Consider the following 14,852-nt stretch of genomic DNA (forward strand, 5'->3'; position numbering starts at 1 on the left):
TCCTACTTTTAATGTTCTATGATATTTTTTGATCAGATGCGTAGTTCTCGAGATATATCAAGATATTTAAAAGTTCCGAAGCCGCACCAACATAATAGAGATACAGAAACACCGTGGCCCCTTTCTTTGAGATAACTCTGCACTATTGCGAGCTGCAAATGCCACTTCCAGCTTAGCTGTGCAGAAGAAGAACAACAAGAAGAAGAAATATCTCGAAATATGTCCGTCAGGCCCCTTCCCTTGAGATAAATCTGCAAATATCTCGGAAACGAAGCGAGCTATGGCAAAATGTTAAGAGACCGTTTTTGTAGAGAATTAAGTTTCCTACTTTTTGTGTTCTATGATATTTTTTGATCAGATGCGTAGTTCTCGAGATATATCAAGATATTTAAAAGTTCCGAAGCCGCACCAACATAATAGAGATACAGAAACACCGTGGCCCCTTTCTTTGAGATAACTCTGCACTATTGCGAGCTGCAAATGCCACTTCCAGCTTAGCTGTGCAGAAGAAGAACAACAAGAATAAGAAATATCTCGAAATATGTCCGTCAGGCCCCTTCCCTTGAGATAAATCTGCAAATATCTCGGAAACGAAGAGAGCTATGGCAAAATGTTAAGAGACCTTTTCTGTAGAGAATTAAGTTTCCTACTTTTTATGTTCTATGATATTTTTTGATCAGATGCGTAGTTCTCGAGATATATCAAGATATTTAAAAGTTCCGAAGCCGCACCAACATAATAGAGATACAGAAACACCGTGGCCCCCTTCTTTGAGATAACTCTGCACTATTGCGAGCTGCAAATGCCACTTCCAGCTTAGCTGTGCAGAAGAAGAACAACAAGAAGAAGAAATATCTCGAAATATGTCCGTCAGGCCCCTTCCCTTGAGATAAATCTGCAAATATCTCGGAAACGAAGCGAGCTATGGCAAAACGTTAAGACACCTTTTTTGTAGAGAATTAAGTTTCCTACTTTTTATGTTCTATGATATTTTTTGATCAGATGCGTAGTTCTCGAGATATATCAAGATATTTAAAAGTTCCGAAGCCGCACCAACATAATAGAGATACAGAAACACCGTGGCCCCTTTCTTTGAGATAACTCTGCACTATTGCGAGCTGCAAATGCCACTTCCAGGTTAGCTGTGCAGAAGAAGAACAACAAGAAGAAGAAATATCTCGAAATATGTCCGTCAGGCCCCTTCCCTTGAGATATATCTGCAAATATCTCGGAAACGAAGCGAGCTATGGCAAAATGTTAAGAGAACTTTTTTGTAGAGAATTATGTTTCCTACAATTTATGTTCTATGATATTTTTTGATCAGAAGCGTAGTTTTCGAGATATATCGAGATATTTAAAAGTTCCGAAGCCGCACCAACATAATAGAGATACAGAAACACCGTGGCCCCTTTCTTTGAGATAACTCTGCACTAGTGCGAGCCGCAAATGCCACTTCCAGCTTAGCTGTGCAGAAGAAGAACAACAAGAAGAAGAAATATCTCGAAATAAGTCCGTCATGCCCCTTCCCTTGAGATAAATCTGCAAATATCTCGGAAACGAAGCGAGCTATGGCAAAATGTTAAGAGACCTTTTTTGTAGAGAATCAAGTTTCCTACTTTTTATGTTCTATGATATTTTTTGATCAGATGCGTAGTTCTCGAGATATATCAAGATATTTAAAAGTTCCGAAGCCGCATCAACATAATACAGATACAGAAACACCGTGGCCCCTTTCTTTGAGATAACTCTGCACTATTGCGAGCTGCAAATGCCACTTCCAGCTTAGCTGTGCAGAAGAAGAACAACAAGAAGAAGAAATATCTCGAAATATGTCCGTCAGGCCCCTTCCCTTGAGATAAATCTGCAAATATCTCGGAAACGAAGAGAGCTATGGCAAAATGTTAAGAGACCTTTTTCGTAGAGAATTATGTTTCCTACAATTTATGTTCTATGATATTTTTTGATCAGAAGCGTAGTTTTCGAGATATATCGAGATATTTAAAAGTTCCGAAGCCGCACCAACATAATAGAGATACAGAAACACCGTGGCCCCTTTCTTTGAGATAACTCTGCACTAGTGCGAGCCGCAAATGCCACTTCCAGCTTAGCTGTGCAGAAGAAGAACAACAAGAAGAAGAAATATCTCGAAATATGTCCGTTAGGCCCCTTCCCTTGAGATAAACCTGCAAATATCTCGGAAACGAAGCGAGCTATGGCAAAATGTTAAGAGACCTTTTTTGTAGAGAATTAAGTTTCCTACTTTTTATGTTCTATGATATTTTTTGATCAGATGCGTAGTTCTCGAGATATATCAAGATATTTAAAAGTTCCGAAGCCGCACCAACATAATAGAGATACAGAAACACCGTGGCCCCTTTCTTTGAGATAACTCTGCACTATTGCGAGCTGCAAATGCCACTTCCAGCTTAGCTGTGCAGAAGAAGAACAACAAAAAGAAGAAATATCTCGAAATATGTCCGTCAGGCCCCTTCCCTTGAGATAAATCTGCAAATATCTCGGAAACGAAGAGAGCTATGGCAAAATGTTAAGAGACCTTTTTTGTAGAGAATTAAGTTTCCTACAATTTATGTTCTATGATATTTTTTGATCAGAAGCGTAGTTTTCGAGATATATCGAGATATTTAAAGGTTCCGAAGCCGCACCAACATAATAGAGATACAGAAACACCGTGGCCCCTTTCTTTGAGATAACTGTGCACTAGTGCGAGCCGCAAATGCCACTTCCAGCTTAGCTGTGCAGAAGAAGAACAACAAGAATAAGAAATATCTCGAAATATGTCCGTCAGGCCCCTTCCCTTGAGATAAATCTGCAAATATCTCGGAAACGAAGAGAGCTATGGCAAAATGTTAAGAGACCTTTTCTGTAGAGAATTAAGTTTCCTACTTTTTATGTTCTATGATATTTTTTGACCAGATGCGTAGTTCTCGAGATATATCAAGATATTTAAAAGTTCCGAAGCCGCACCAACATAATAGAGATACAGAAACACCGTGGCCCCTTTCTTTGAGATAACTCTGCACTATTGCGAGCTGCAAATGCCACTTCCAGGTTAGGTGTGCAGAAGAAGAACAACAAGAAGAAGAAATATCTCAAAATATGTCCGTCATGCCCCTTCCCTTGAGATATATCTGCAAATATCTCGGAAACGAAGCGAGCTATGGCAAAATGTTAAGAGACCTTTTTTGTAGAGAATTATGTTTCCTACAATTTATGTTCTATGATATTTTTTGACCAGAAGCGTAGTTTTCGAGATATATCGAGATATTTAAAAGTTCCGAAGCCGCACCAACATAATAGAGATACAGAAACACCGTGGCCCCTTTCTTTGAGATAACTCTGCACTAGTGCGAGCCGCAAATGCCACTTCCAGCTTAGCTGTGCAGAAGAAGAACAACAAGAATAAGAAATATCTCGAAATATGTCCGTCAGGGCCCTTCCCTTGAGATAAATCTGCAAATATCTCGGAAACGAAGAGAGCTATGGCAAAATGTTAAGAGACCTTTTCTGTAGAGAATTAAGTTTCCTACTTTTTATGTTCTATGATATTTTTTGATCAGAAGCGTAGTTTTCGAGATATATCGAGATATTTAAAAGTTCCGAAGCCGCACCAACATAATAGAGATACAGAAACACCGTGGCCCCTTTCTTTGAGATAACTCTGCACTAGTGCGAGCCGCAAATGCCACTTCCAGCTTAGCTGTGCAGAAGAAGAACAACAAGAAGAAGAAATATCTCGAAATATGTCCGTCATGCCCCTTCCCTTGAGATAAATCTGCAAATATCTCGGAAACGAAGAGAGCTATGGCAAAATGTTAAGAGACCTTTTTTGTAGAGAATTTTAGTTTCCTACTTTTTATGTTCTATGATATTTTTTGATCAGATGCGTAGTTCTCGAGATATATCAAGATATTTAAAAGTTCCGAAGCCGCACCAACAGAATAGAGATACAGAAACACCGTGGCCCCTTTCTTTGAGATAACTCTGCACTATTGCGAGCTGCAAATGCCACTTCCAGGTTAGGTGTGCAGAAGAAGAACAACAAGAAGAAGAAATATCTCGAAATATGTCCGTCAGGCCCCTTCCCTTGAGATATATCTGCAAATATCTCGGAAACGAAGCGAGCTATGGCAAAATGTTAAGAGACCTTTTTTGTAGAGAATTATGTTTCCTATAATTTACGTTCTATGATATTTTTTGATCAGAAGCGTAGTTTTCGAGATATATCGAGATATTTAAAAGTTCCGAAGCCGCACCAACATAATAGAGATACAGAAACACCGTGGCCCCTTTCTTTGAGATAACTCTGCACTAGTGCGAGCCGCAGATGCCACTTCCAGCTTAGCTGTGCAGACGAAGAACAACAAGAAGAAGAAATATCTCGAAATATGTCCGTCATGCCCCTTCCCTTGAGATAAATCTGCAAATATCTCGGAAACGAAGCGAGCTATGGCAAAATGTTAAGACACCTTCTTTGTAGAGAATTAAGTTTCCTACTTTTTATGTTCTATGATATTTTTTGATCAGATGCGTAGTTCTCGAGATATATCAAGATATTTAAAAGTTCCGAAGCCGCACCAACATAATAGAGATACAGAAACACCGTGGCCCCTTTCTTTGAGATAACTGTGCACTAGTGCGAGCCGCAAATGCCACTTCCAGCTTAGCTGTGCAGAAGAAGAACAACAAGAATAAGAAATATCTCGAAATATGTCCGTCAGGGCCCTTCCCTTGAGATAAATCTGCAAATATCTCGGAAACGAAGAGAGCTATGGCAAAATGTTAAGAGACCTTTTCTGTAGAGAATTAAGTTTCCTACTTTTTATGTTCTATGATATTTTTTGATCAGAAGCGTAGTTTTCGAGATATATCGAGATATTTAAAAGTTCCGAAGCCGCACCAACATAATAGAGATACAGAAACACCGTGGCCCCTTTCTTTGAGATAACTCTGCACTAGTGCGAGCCGCAAATGCCACTTCCAGCTTAGCTGTGCAGAAGAAGAACAACAAGAAGAAGAAATATCTCGAAATATGTCCGTCATGCCCCTTCCCTTGAGATAAATCTGCAAATATCTCGGAAACGAAGAGAGCTATGGCAAAATGTTAAGAGACCTTTTTTGTAGAGAATTAAGTTTCCTACTTTTTATGTTCTATGATATTTTTTGATCAGATGCGTAGTTCTCGAGATATATCAAGATATTTAAAAGTTCCGAAGCCGCACCAACAGAATAGAGATACAGAAACACCGTGGCCCCTTTCTTTGAGATAACTCTGCACTATTGCGAGCTGCAAATGCCACTTCCAGGTTAGGTGTGCAGACGAAGAACAACAAGAAGAAGAAATATCTCGAAATATGTCCGTCATGCCCCTTCCCTTGAGATAAATCTGCAAATATCTCGGAAACGAAGCGAGCTATGGCAAAATGTTAAGAGACCTTCTTTGTAGAGAATTAAGTTTCCTACTTTTTATGTTCTATGATATTTTTTGATCAGATGCGTAGTTCTCGAGATATATCAAGATATTTAAAAGTTCCGAAGCCGCACCAACATAATAGAGATACAGAAACACCGTGGCCCCTTTCTTTGAGATAACTGTGCACTAGTGCGAGCCGCAAATGCCACTTCCAGCTTAGCTGTGCAGAAGAAGAACAACAAGAATAAGAAATATCTCGAAATATGTCCGTCAGGGCCCTTCCCTTGAGATAAATCTGCAAATATCTCGGAAACGAAGAGAGCTATGGCAAAATGTTAAGAGACCTTTTCTGTAGAGAATTAAGTTTCCTACTTTTTATGTTCTATGATATTTTTTGATCAGAAGCGTAGTTTTCGAGATATATCGAGATATTTAAAAGTTCCGAAGCCGCACCAACATAATAGAGATACAGAAACACCGTGGCCCCTTTCTTTGAGATAACTCTGCACTAGTGCGAGCCGCAAATGCCACTTCCAGCTTAGCTGTGCAGAAGAAGAACAACAAGAAGAAGAAATATCTCGAAATATGTCCGTCATGCCCCTTCCCTTGAGATAAATCTGCAAATATCTCGGAAACGAAGAGAGCTATGGCAAAATGTTAAGAGACCTTTTTTGTAGAGAATTAAGGTTCCTACTTTTTATGTTCTATGATATTTTTTGATCAGATGCGTAGTTCTCGAGATATATCAAGATATTTAAAAGTTCCGAAGCCGCACCAACAGAATAGAGATACAGAAACACCGTGGCCCCTTTCTTTGAGATAACTCTGCACTATTGCGAGCTGCAAATGCCACTTCCAGGTTAGGTGTGCAGAAGAAGAACAACAAGAAGAAGAAATATCTCGAAATATGTCCGTCAGGCCCCTTCCCTTGAGATATATCTGCAAATATCTCGGAAACGAAGCGAGCTATGGCAAAATGTTAACAGACCTTTTTTGTAGAGAATTATGTTTCCTATAATTTATGTTCTATGATATTTTTTGATCAGAAGCGTAGTTTTCGAGATATATCGAGATATTTAAAAGTTCCGAAGCCGCACCAACATAATAGAGATACAGAAACACCGTGGCCCCTTTCTTTGAGATAACTCTGCACTAGTGCGAGCCGCAGATGCCACTTCCAGCTTAGCTGTGCAGAAGAAGAACAACAAGAAGAAGAAATATCTCGAAATATGACCGTCAGGCCCCTTCCCTTGAGATAAATCTGCAAATATCTCGGAAACGAAGCGAGCTATGGCAAAATGTTGAGAGACCTTTTTTGTAGAGAATTAAGTTTCCTACTTTTAATGTTCTATGATATTTTTTGATCAGATGCGTAGTTCTCGAGATATATCAAGATATTTAAAAGTTCCGAAGCCGCACCAACATAATAGAGATACAGAAACACCGTGGCCCCTTTCTTTGAGATAACTCTGCACTATTGCGAGCTGCAAATGCCACTTCCAGCTTAGCTGTGCAGAAGAAGAACAACAAGAAGAAGAAATATCTCGAAATATGTCCGTCAGGCCCCTTCCCTTGAGATAAATCTGCAAATATCTCGGAAACGAAGCGAGCTATGGCAAAATGTTAAGAGACCGTTTTTGTAGAGAATTAAGTTTCCTACTTTTTGTGTTCTATGATATTTTTTGATCAGATGCGTAGTTCTCGAGATATATCAAGATATTTAAAAGTTCCGAAGCCGCACCAACATAATAGAGATACAGAAACACCGTGGCCCCTTTCTTTGAGATAACTCTGCACTATTGCGAGCTGCAAATGCCACTTCCAGCTTAGCTGTGCAGAAGAAGAACAACAAGAATAAGAAATATCTCGAAATATGTCCGTCAGGCCCCTTCCCTTGAGATAAATCTGCAAATATCTCGGAAACGAAGAGAGCTATGGCAAAATGTTAAGAGACCTTTTCTGTAGAGAATTAAGTTTCCTACTTTTTATGTTCTAGGATATTTTTTGATCAGATGCGTAGTTCTCGAGATATATCAAGATATTTAAAAGTTCCGAAGCCGCACCAACATAATAGAGATACAGAAACACCGTGGCCCCCTTCTTTGAGATAACTCTGCACTATTGCGAGCTGCAAATGCCACTTCCAGCTTAGCTGTGCAGAAGAAGAACAACAAGAAGAAGAAATATCTCGAAATATGTCCGTCAGGCCCCTTCCCTTGAGATAAATCTGCAAATATCTCGGAAACCAAGCGAGCTATGGCAAAACGTTAAGACACCTTTTTTGTAGAGAATTAAGTTTCCTACTTTTTATGTTCTATGATATTTTTTGATCAGATGCGTAGTTCTCGAGATATATCAAGATATTTAAAAGTTCCGAAGCCGCACCAACATAATAGAGATACAGAAACACCGTGGCCCCTTTCTTTGAGATAACTCTGCACTATTGCGAGCTGCAAATGCCACTTCCAGGTTAGCTGTGCAGAAGAAGAACAACAAGAAGAAGAAATATCTCGAAATATGTCCGTCAGGCCCCTTCCCTTGAGATATATCTGCAAATATCTCGGAAACGAAGCGAGCTATGGCAAAATGTTAAGAGAACTTTTTTGTAGAGAATTATGTTTCCTACAATTTATGTTCTATGATATTTTTTGATCAGAAGCGTAGTTTTCGAGATATATCGAGATATTTAAAAGTTCCGAAGCCGCACCAACATAATAGAGATACAGAAACACCGTGGCCCCTTTCTTTGAGATAACTCTGCACTAGTGCGAGCCGCAAATGCCACTTCCAGCTTAGCTGTGCAGAAGAAGAACAACAAGAAGAAGAAATATCTCGAAATAAGTCCGTCATGCCCCTTCCCTTGAGATAAATCTGCAAGTATCTCGGAAACGAAGCGAGCTATGGCAAAATGTTAAGAGACCTTTTTTGTAGAGAATCAAGTTTCCTACTTTTTATGTTCTATGATATTTTTTGATCAGATGCGTAGTTCTCGAGATATATCAAGATATTTAAAAGTTCCGAAGCCGCATCAACATAATACAGATACAGAAACACCGTGGCCCCTTTCTTTGAGATAACTCTGCACTATTGCGAGCTGCAAATGCCACTTCCAGCTTAGCTGTGCAGAAGAAGAACAACAAGAAGAAGAAATATCTCAAAATATGTCCGTCATGCCCCTTCCCTTGAGATATATCTGCAAATATCTCGGAAACGAAGCGAGCTATGGCAAAATGTTAAGAGACCTTTTTTGTAGAGAATTATGTTTCCTACAATTTATGTTCTATGATATTTTTTGACCAGAAGCGTAGTTTTCGAGATATATCGAGATATTTAAAAGTTCCGAAGCCGCACCAACATAATAGAGATACAGAAACACCGTGGCCCCTTTCTTTGAGATAACTCTGCACTAGTGCGAGCCGCAAATGCCACTTCCAGCTTAGCTGTGCAGAAGAAGAACAACAAGAAGAAGAAATATCTCGAAATATGTCCGTCAGGCCCCTTCCCTTGAGATAAATCTGCAAATATCTCGGAAACGAAGAGAGCTACGGCAAAATGTTAAGAGAACTTTTCTGTAGAGAATTAAGTTTCCTACTTTTTATGTTCTATGATATTTTTTGACCAGATGCGTAGCTCTCGAGATATATCAAGATATTTAAAAGTTCCGAAGCCGCACCAACATAATAGAGATACAGAAACACCGTGGCCCCCTTCTTTGAGATAACTCTGCACTATTGCGAGCTGCAAATGCCACTTCCAGCTTAGCTGTGCAGAAGAAGAACAACAAGAAGAAGAAATATCTCGAAATATGTCCGTCAGGCCCCTTCCCTTGAGATAAATCTGCAAATATCTCGGAAACGAAGCGAGCTATGGCAAAATCTTAAGAGACCTTTTTTGTAGAGAATTAAGTTTCCCACTTTTTATGTTCTATGATATTTTTTGATCAGATGCGTAGTTCTCGAGATATATCAAGATATTTAAAAGTTCCGAAGCCGCACCAACATAATAGAGATACAGAAACACCGTGGCCCCTTTCTTTGAGATAACTCTGCACTATTGCGAGCTGCAAATGCCACTTCCAGGTTAGGTGTGCAGAAGAAGAACAACAAGAAGAAGAAATATCTCGAAATATGTCCGTCAGGCCCCTTCCCTTGAGATATATCTGCAAATATCTCGGAAACGAAGCGAGCTATGGCAAAATGTTAAGAGACCTTTTTTGTAGAGAATTATGTTTCCTACAATTTATGTTCTATGATATTTTTTGATCAGAAGCGTAGTTTTCGAGATATATCGAGATATTTAAAAGTTCCGAAGCCGCACCAACATAATAGAGATACAGAAACACCGTGGCCCCTTTCTTTGAGATAACTCTGCACTAGTGCGAGCCGCAAATGCCACTTCCAGCTTAGCTGTGCAGAAGAAGAACAACAAGAATAAGAAATATCTCGAAATATGTCCGTCAGGGCCCTTCCCTTGAGATAAATCTGCAAATATCTCGGAAACGAAGAGAGCTATGGCAAAATGTTAAGAGACCTTTTCTGTAGAGAATTAAGTTTCCTACTTTTTATGTTCTATGATATTTTTTGATCAGAAGCGTAGTTTTCGAGATATATCGAGATATTTAAAAGTTCCGAAGCCGCACCAACATAATAGAGATACAGAAACACCGTGGCCCCTTTCTTTGAGATAACTCTGCACTAGTGCGAGCCGCAAATGCCACTTCCAGCTTAGCTGTGCAGAAGAAGAACAACAAGAAGAAGAAATATCTCGAAATATGTCCGTTATGCCCCTTCCCTTGAGATAAATCTGCAAATATCTCGGAAACGAAGAGAGCTATGGCAAAATGTTAAGAGACCTTTTTTGTAGAGAATTAAGTTTCCTACTTTTTATGTTCTATGATATTTTTTGATCAGATGCGTAGTTCTCGAGATATATCAAGATATTTAAAAGTTCCGAAGCCGCACCAACAGAATAGAGATACAGAAACACCGTGGCCCCTTTCTTTGAGATAACTCTGCACTATTGCGAGCTGCAAATGCCACTTCCAGGTTAGGTGTGCAGAAGAAGAACAACAAGAAGAAGAAATATCTCGAAATATGTCCGTCAGGCCCCTTCCCTTGAGATATATCTGCAAATATCTCGGAAACGAAGCGAGCTATGGCAAAATGTTAAGAGACCTTTTTTGTAGAGAATTATGTTTCCTATAATTTACGTTCTATGATATTTTTTGATCAGAAGCGTAGTTTTCGAGATATATCGAGATATTTAAAAGTTCCGAAGCCGCACCAACATAATAGAGATACAGAAACACCGTGGCCCCTTTCTTTGAGATAACTCTGCACTAGTGCGAGCCGCAGATGCCACTTCCAGCTTAGCTGTGCAGACGAGGAACAACAAGAAGAAGAAATATCTCGAAATATGTCCGTCATGCCCCTTCCCTTGAGATAAATCTGCAAATATCTCGGAAACGAAGCGAGCTATGGCAAAATGTTAAGAGACCTTCTTTGTAGAGAATTAAGTTTCCTACTTTTTATGTTCTATGATATTTTTTGATCAGATGCGTAGTTCTCGAGATATATCAAGATATTTAAAAGTTCCGAAGCCGCACCAACATAATAGAGATACAGAAACACCGTGGCCCCTTTCTTTGAGATAACTGTGCACTAGTGCGAGCCGCAAATGCCACTTCCAGCTTAGCTGTGCAGAAGAAGAACAACAAGAAGAAGAAATATCTCGAAATATGTCCGTCAGGCCCCTTCCCTTGAGATATATCTGCAAATATCTCGGAAACGAAGCGAGCTATGGCAAAATGTTAAGAGACCTTTTTTGTAGAGAATTATGTTTCCTATAATTTATGTTCTATGATATTTTTTGATCAGAAGCGTAGTTTTCGAGATATATCGAGATATTTAAAAGTTCCGAAGCCGCACCAACATAATAGAGATACAGAAACACCGTGGCCCCTTTCTTTGAGATAACTCTGCACTAGTGCGAGCCGCAGATGCCACTTCCAGCTTAGCTGTGCAGAAGAAGAACAACAAGAAGAAGAAATATCTCGAAATATGTCCGTCATGCCCCTTCCCTTGAGATAAATCTGCAAATATCTCGGAAACGAAGCGAGCTATGGCAAAATGTTAAGAGACCTTCTTTGTAGAGAATTAAGTTTCCTACTTTTTATGTTCTATGATATTTTTTGATCAGATGCGTAGTTCTCGAGATATATCAAGATATTTAAAAGTTCCGAAGCCGCACCAACATAATAGAGATACAGAAACACCGTGGCCCCTTTCTTTGAGATAACTGTGCACTAGTGCGAGCCGCAAATGCCACTTCCAGCTTAGCTGTGCAGAAGAAGAACAACAAGAAGAAGAAATATCTCGAAATATGTGCGTCAGGCCCCTTCCCTTGAGATAAATCTGCAAATATCTCGGAAACGAAGCGAGCTATGGCAAAATGTTAAGAGACCTTTTTTGTAGAGAATTATGTTTCCTATAATTTATGTTCTATGATATTTTTTGATCAGAAGCGTAGTTTTCGAGATATATCGAGATATTTAAAAGTTCCGAAGCCGCACCAACATAATAGAGATACAGAAACACCGTGGCCCCTTTCTTTGAGATAACTCTGCACTAGTGCGAGCCGCAGATGCCACTTCCAGCTTAGCTGTGCAGAAGAAGAACAACAAGAAGAAGAAATATCTCGAAATATGTCCGTCATGCCCCTTCCCTTGAGATAAATCTGCAAATATCTCGGAAACGAAGCGAGCTATGGCAAAATGTTGAGAGACCTTCTTTGTAGAGAATTAAGTTTCCTACTTTTTATGTTCTATGATATTTTTTGATCAGATGCGTAGTTCTCGAGATATATCAAGATATTTAAAAGTTCCGAAGCCGCACCAACATAATAGAGATACAGAAACACCGTGGCCCCTTTCTTTGAGATAACTGTGCACTAGTGCGAGCCGCAAATGCCACTTCCAGCTTAGCTGTGCAGAAGAAGAACAACAAGAAGAAGAAATATCTCGAAATATGTGCGTCAGGCCCCTTCCCTTGAGATAAATCTGCAAATATCTCGGAAACGAAGCGAGCTATGGCAAAATGTTAAGAGACCGTTTTTGTAGAGAATTAAGTTTCCTACTTTTTATGTTCTATGATATTTTTTGATCAGATGCGTAGTTCTCGAGATATATCAAGATATTTAAAAGTTCCGAAGCCGCACCAACATAATAGAGATACAGAAACACCGTGGCCCCTTTCTTTGAGATAACTCTGCACTATTGCGAGCTGCAAATGCCACTTCCAGCTTAGCTGTGCAGAAGAAGAACAACAAGAATAAGAAATATCTCGAAATATGTCCGTCAGGACCCTTCCCTTGAGATAAATCTGCAAATATCTCGGAAACGAAGAGAGCTATGGCAAAATGTTAAGAGACCTTTTCTGTAGAGAATTAAGTTTCCTACTTTTTATGTTCTATGATATTTTTTGATCAGATGCGTAGTTCTCGAGATATATCAAGATATTTAAAAGTTCCGAAGCCGCACCAACATAATAGAGATACAGAAACACCGTGGCCCCTTTCTTTGAGATAACTCTGCACTAGTGCGAGCCGCAAATGCCACTTCCAGCTTAGCTGTGCAGAAGAAGAACAACAAGAAGAAGAAATATCTCGAAATATGTCCGTCAGGCCCCTTCCCTTGAGATAAATCTGCAAATATCTCGGAAACGAAGCGAGCTATGGCAAAATGTTAAGAGACCTTTTTTGTAGAGAATTAAGTTTCCTACTTTTTATGTTCTATGATATTTTTTGATCAGATGCGTAGTTCTCGAGATATATCAAGATATTTAAAAGTTCCGAAGCCGCACCAACATAATAGAGATACAGAATCACCGTCGCCCCTTTCTTTGAGATAACTTTGCACTATTGCGAGCTGTAAATGCCACTTCCAGCTTAGCTGTGCAGAAGAAGTACAACAAGAAGAAGAAATATCTCGAAATATGTCCGTCAGGCCCCTTCCCTTGAGATATATCTGCAAATATCTCGGAAACGAAGCGAGCTATGGCAAAATGTTAAGAGACCTTTTTTGTAGAGAATTATGGTTCCTACAATTTATGTTCTATGATATTTTTTGATCAGAAGCGTAGTTTTCGAGATATATCGAGATATTTAAAAGTTCCGAAGCCGCACCAACATAATAGAGATACAGAAACACCGTGGCCCCTTTCTTTGAGATAACTCTGCACTAGTGCGAGCCGCAAATGCCACTTCCAGCTTAGCTGTGCAGAAGAAGAACAACAAGAAGAAGAAATATCTCGAAATATGTCCGTCAGGCCCCTTCCCTTGAGATAAATCTGCAAATATCTCGGAAAGGAAGCGAGCTATGGCAAAATGTTAAGAGACCTTTTTTGTAGAGAATTAAGTTTCCTACTTTTTATGTTCTATGATATTTTTTGATCAGATGCGTAGTTCTCGAGATATATCAAGATATTTAAAAGTTCCGAAGCCGCACCAACATAATAGAGATACAGAAACACCGTGGCCCCTTTCTTTGAGATAACGCTGCACTAGTGCGAGCCGCAAATGCCACTTCCAGCTTAGCTGTGCAGAAGAAGAACAACAAGAAGAAGAAATATCTCGAAATATGTCCGTCAGGCCCCTTCCCTTGAGATATATCTGCAAATATCTCGGAAACGAAGCGAGCTATGGCAAAATGTTAAGAGACCTTTTTTGTAGAGAATTAAGTTTCCTACTTTTTATGTTCTATGATATTTTTTGATCAGATGCGTAGTTCTCGAGATATATCAAGATATTTAAAAGTTCCGAAGCCGCACCAACATAATAGAGATACAGAAACACCGTGGCCCCTTTCTTTGAGATAACTCTGCACTATTGCGAGCCGCAAATGCCACTTCCAGCTTAGCTGTGCAGAAGAAGAACAACAAGAAGAAGAAATATCTCGAAATATGTCCGTCAGGCCCCTTCCCTTGAGATAAATCTGCAAATATCTCGGAAACGAAGCGAGCTATGGCAAAATGTTAAGAGACCTTTTTTGTAGAGAATTAAGTTTCCTACTTTTTATGTTCTATGATATTTTTTGATCAGATGCGTAGTTCTCGAGATATATCAAGATATTTAAAAGTTCCGAAGCCGCACCAACATAATAGAGATACAGAAACATCGTCGCCCCTTTCTTTGAGATAACTTTGCACTATTGCGAGCTGTAAATGCCACTTCCAGCTTAGCTGTGCAGAAGAAGTACAACAAGAAGAAGAAATATCTCGAAATATGTCCGTCAGGCCCCTTCCCTTGAGATATATCTGCAAATATCTCGGAAACGAAGCGAGCTATGGCAAAATGTTAAGAGACCTTTTTTGTAGAGAATTATGTTTCCTACAATTTATGTTCTATGATATTTTTTGATCACAAG

Source organism: Osmia lignaria, unplaced genomic scaffold (assembly GCF_051020975.1).
Source record: "Osmia lignaria lignaria isolate PbOS001 unplaced genomic scaffold, iyOsmLign1 scaffold0002, whole genome shotgun sequence".
In the NCBI taxonomy this organism is placed as follows: Eukaryota; Metazoa; Arthropoda; class Insecta; order Hymenoptera; family Megachilidae; genus Osmia; species Osmia lignaria.